Below are 6000 nucleotides of genomic sequence, written 5' to 3' on the forward strand. Positions count from 1 at the left end.
TTGCATGTCATCATGATTTTTTTCTTGTGCTTCACTAATTCCTGAAACTTTTCAGTTGTGAGCGGATGAATTGAAGAAATCCCACCAGCAAATGAGATATTTAAGGTTGAAGTACATTTTTAAATCTGTTTTTCTTTTACAGTTGCGCTTAATGTGATTTTCCCGCCCAGTTTCACAAAAGAAAATGTGTAGTAGCTATATTGGTCAATAGCACAAGATGCATCATTTTCACAAAAAGCTGCCGTTCTTAGGACTCACCAGTCTGGAAAAATAAAAAACAACCAGAGATTTCTGTTTAGCATTTGCACAGACCGATTTGAATCATTATCTTTTCCTCACACAACCAAGTAGTTTTATACCCAACTTTAATGAAACAGTTTTGCAGCATAAACAAAAGCAACCACAGATGGAAAAACACTCAAAGAAGTGACATAAAACTAAGAATTTCACAAAACAACAGTCCAACATAGGCCTCAAACACATCCTGAGTGAAAGTCCTGTAGCTTCTGCCACCTCCATCCCTCCTTACATGTGCTTTATTGTTCAGTTTTTTTGTGCAAAGTGAAAGAAACTTGTGAGCCACATGAACAAATATTCCAACAAAACACTGATTCATTTAAAAGTCTTTATTGTGAAACTAATACATTGCACAGTGTGGACTAGCTATCACATGTTTTGGTGTAAGACTGCATTTGCTTTTCTATGAACAAATCCAGCTCAACCATCCATCCATCCATCCATTATCTATACACTGCGTAATCCTCATTAGGGCTGCAGGCTGGAGTCTTTCCCTACTGACTTAGAACGAAGGCAGGGGAAGCTCTGGACAGGTCACCAGTCTGTTGCAGGGTTACATATACAGACAGGCAATCACACCAACAGACAATTCAGATTTATCAATTAACCTAAGCATGTTTTTGGACCGTAGGAGTAAGACGGAGTACCAGGAGAAAACCCACACATGCACAGGGAGAACATGCAAACTCCATGCAGAAAGATCCCAGGAAGGCGGGGACATGAACCAGGGATCTTCTAGCTGCAAAGTGTTAACCAGCAAGCCACTGTGCAGCTCCCAGCTTCACTAACATGGAGCTCATGGATGTTTGCTGACAGATTAACTGCCCAAATACTTGTTGGCTCCTGTGTGTATACAGTATTAGTCCAGTAGCTCATATTTGATTTTTCTGCACATAGCTTCTGTCCCATGACACTGTACCACTATAGGAAACAATGCACCCTTATGTAAGAAGGACAAACAGAATTGTAAGTCTGTGCTTTTCAGATCAATAACGACCCTTTTTTAGTGCCATTTTTATTCTATTTCTAATTTTATTTCTAAACTTAGCCACTCACTGTCATTTATTTGTCATAAACAAGAAGTTTTCTTCTCTTTTATTTGATCATAATTATCTTGTGCAATTACTGTAAAGACAAAAAAAAGAGAGAAAATGTTGGCAATAAACATGTTTGGGTGTTTTTTTTATGTTAATTGCAAACATTTTTCAGATTTTTTCTTTAATCATTTTTTGTCATTAAACCTAATCAAGCAGAATTTTTTGGTCAATCCTCGCCTGGTGATTGGTTGCATAATAAACTGAAACAATAATAATCTGCAAAATGAAGTATTTCTTGCCATTTTTTTGTTCATAACAGTGTACAGATTCAAGGTGACAAGAACCAAGGCAATTTACTAAGATTTTTAGGCAAACACATTGTAATTTTGACTAATATTTGACTAAAAATCCCCCCACATTAAATGATTTTATAATAAAAATGGCATTTTAAAAATGTGTTTATAAGTTTGACAAAGTGGGGAAAACAAAGACAAACATTCCCAGAACTGTGCACCAAACCTCAAGTGTCCGTGCTAAATTTGAAATCTCATGTCATTCCTCATTGTGTCCGTCTTCAGCATAACTTCTGCTGACATGTTGCCGCTGGCCCATCTGACCCCTGCTGAGGGTGAATTACATCACGTCACCTCTGTTATTTCTAATGGTCAAACTTGCAGTGAAGAGAAAAAGTGTCACCCAACTTGCAAAACAGACTGTTAGTTCAACTTAAAATCATGCTCGCTGCACTGGGCTTCCAGAACTGACAGCGACGGCGCATGAACAGGGACAAATGGAGTGTGTGGGCTGCAGTGCAATACAATAAATAAAGTCAAGAGAAATTTGAAGGTTTGTTTGATGTGCGATGCTTTGTACAGCTGCATACACCTGTGGTTTACTTCTGAAAAGTGCTAAAACAAAGCTGGCATGGCTATATAAACACACATCCGCAAACATCTGAGCACACTGACACATACAGTAAAAGAGTAGATATCAGGTTGTCGATGGTAGCCTTCTCTGTTGTTCCCACTGACGACGAGACGGAAGAGTAAAGAAGAATCATGTACGATCCTGCCTTGCTCCACTCTGTGCTTGTGCAGAATCGTGTGCACTTGACTCGACGCCTTGAGAACAGATGGGCCTGTTGATGCATGAACTGGTCAAGGAGGAGGATGCTGCCCTGCTGGCATCGTAATATTATGATGAGTTCTGAGCGATCTTGGAGGCTGTGGAGCACATCCAACATCTGGCTCTTTCTGGCTGAGCTCAGTGCCCCAGTGCACCAGGAGGGAAGCATCCAACCGATGGGGTTCTTTTGGGAGATCTAAAAGCCTCTTGTGTCTTATATGAAAGCCAGCAATGCTGCTTATGAGAGGAAAGTCCTTGGTTGAAATCCCACCTTTCATAAGATGTTTTAAATAAACTGCGCTGCTGATTAGTTAAAATCCTCTGAGGTATCGTAGTGTACCAGTTTCACACTTGTCTTTGATAAATGCCCATTTCAGGTGTTTGGATTTTTTTTCTTTAGCTTTGATTACCGTACATAAACCATACGCACAGGACAGAAACACTGCAAATTTGCAAACACAAATCCTTAGTTCATCTGACACATCGGGAGAGCTTATCCAACTGAAAGCAGATGTCAGCTGATGACAAAGTGAAAACTAAAATTATGTCTAAACAGTTGAAACAGTAGGTGCCATTTGAATAATGTTTGCTCAATGTGTCTCTAATTTTTATAGATATATTTTCCCCACTAAAGATGATTTAAATGTTTCTCAGGTTATGCTGCTTGTTTAGTATGAGGACATGAATCCATGAAGTACATCTTTTTTGTGCCCATGTACGCTTCCAGTACAGTGATGTATGTTATCCTCCACTGTTTTTGTCACTTCCACACATCTGCAGCCCTCTATGCCCTCACTGCCTGCTGAGTTACAGGGACAGTTCAGAGTAATGGAAGAGGGAATGGATCCAGACACTGATCAGCTCCCCCACTGGACCTAACAAAAGCTCTACTAAAGTGTATAAAATCCCATTACTCTGCCGCCTGTGGGAAAGGAGTTCGATAATGTTCATTTGGATGTCTGTTTTAGAATTGTTGCTACAAAAAACACCACAAATATGCAGTGATTATTCAGTTAAGGGCTCTGTGTGAGTAGGTGGGTCAATCAGCTTGTATGTAATGTTGTTGTTGACTTAATTAGCCATTTGTATGTTGATGTATAGTAGGTTTTCCAGCCACACTTTGAATTGAACATATATAATGACAGTGAAAATCTAGCGAGACATTCAGCAGGTTTTCTTCTCTCAATTATTGATTTGCACAGTGCAAATATATTATGATGTAAAAAAAAATGCAGTTTTCTCAAATAAATTTTGTGGTTATTCAGAATCACGTTTTTTTTAAATTCTATTTTACATTAGGCATGTAAATTGATGGTCTACTTTTGTAATTTTATTGATATTTTCAGATTTTTCGTATCAGTACAATTAACACATAAAATTTCATAAAAGTTGAGATCGTTGTAAAAGTTGTTTGATCTGACTGTCTATATCTATAACTGATTAGCTCAGAAAAGCAGTCCTGTCTTTTTAAATCTGTTTTTATTTTTTAATTTCATGCATGCTTAGGACATAATAAGGACACAGATTGAATCATTTGTTTATTTAATGATTTCAATCAACCTGCAAAACAAACACGAAAAAAATGTCTGTCATAAGTTAGTTTTCTTGTTTGTTGGTGTTTTGGAGGAAGGAAGTTGTTTGTATTTTGCAAATGTTTTTTTTTGTTTGTCGGCTAATTATTTTTTTCCACTGTGTACTTGTGCATGTGCAGACAGTCCCTTTGTTTGAAAAGATTAAAGTTTTTCCTTTTCATGCAAATTTGTATGTAAGTATATATTTACAAACTCAGTTGCACAATATTTTCTTCTTCTTAGCTGGTTTCCTCCCCAAAACAATCCCTCACATAGTCCATTTTAATATGGATCTGCTGATCATTTAACCCTCTCCAGCATTGATGAAGGTGATATTGACCAATATTGGGGTTCTGGTGATATTGTGATGAATAGTTTGTTCCAAAACTATAAGAACGAAAATGGGAAAGATATCCAAGATTAATTATGATTCTACAAATCACCCATGAAGCTGCTTTGACATCTCTGGTGACATATTTCTGTACAAAACAAGCAAAGTCGAAGAGTCAATTAGATAAATAAGAGTGTTGCATTTATAATGTTACAAATCTCCATTTGTACATCACAGGTTGAAACTCACAAGCTTCAAAGCACATCAGTGAGAACAACAAAATATTTAATCAGTGGGGTTTAATTAAGGAAGCCTCTGAGTGTGTGCAGTCGGTAACGACAGACTGCAGCCCGTCTGTCATCGTGATAGTGAACTGACAGTTAAGGTTATTATCTCCGGCTGACAGTACTTTTCTGTTCCGGCTCCTTTTTGTTTGACTCTGCTTGTTGAGAAGCACCTCTTAAAGCAAAGTAACTGGGGGAAAAAACAGAAATAAGATTTATTTTGAGGGAGATTTTCAAACTATTTAATTACCCATTTCAAAATGAAAACAGGAAAACTTGCACATTTTACCTTTATGATGAAATTTTTATAGTTTGGGGGGAAATATGTTTAATTTAACCACAATTTCTTTCTATATTTTTGTTATTTAATAGTTGAAAATTATTTCCCTTCCTCTTTACTTGTAGTACTATTTTATGTATTAATATAATATATATTATTATTCCATCATTAATTTTTCCTTTAATTGCTTCTGCTGCTTTTAGCTTGTATCTTTAATTTTTTTTTTAGTGACATCTGCACCTGAAATAATTATCTGACACTTATTAAGTAAATTTGAACCCCTATAGCAAATAAACTTTCTGGATAAGACATCAAATAGTTATTCACTTTAAAAGATGATAGACGAGATAGTGTATAATATTAAAAGCAAAGAAATAAAGAAATCATAAATGTAAAACAAAAAGACAAGCAAGTTTGAAAAAGGTCTTGGACTGCTATGTAAAGATATCCACATATTCTGTAGATTTTCTAGTCTTGCATGGCTCTAAAAGAAGCCTTACACAAACACTGACTAGCTTATTTTTGTTTTGCTTTTTTCTCTTACATTTTTTTTTAATGCTATGTCCTTTCAGTCTCCTCGGCTACATCGCCTCCATGGTCTGGCAAAAGTACATGCATCATTTAGCATAATACAGTACCTTCCACTAGCTTATAGCCAGCTCCTGCGTGGGATCATTTCCATCATCTGTGCACAGGGTCAAGTCTAACTGGATCAATGATGCAAACACTGGACGTGAACATTACCAAGGCTGCTCTTCTCATGACTACAATCAAGCTCTTTAAATTTCACATCATGCAATATGTTATGAGTATGAATTCAGATGCAGATGGAACTTAAAAATAGCACGTAAAGATACCACAGAGCAATAGATGATAGAATTATTGATAGGAAAGGGTGATTAAAAATAAAAATGACTATCAATATTAAATGAAGTGGAATAAAATTAAATTAGTTGGAAAAAGGTGTGCTTATACAGTATGAGATTGCATTTCATTGTATGTGTGTGTGCTGATGTGAACTCAGCAGTAGAGAGGAGAGCATATGTGTAAGTGTGTGCATGTGTGATCAGAGTTT

This window comes from Acanthochromis polyacanthus, chromosome 3 (assembly GCF_021347895.1).
Source record: "Acanthochromis polyacanthus isolate Apoly-LR-REF ecotype Palm Island chromosome 3, KAUST_Apoly_ChrSc, whole genome shotgun sequence".
NCBI classification, from domain to species: Eukaryota; Metazoa; Chordata; class Actinopteri; family Pomacentridae; genus Acanthochromis; species Acanthochromis polyacanthus.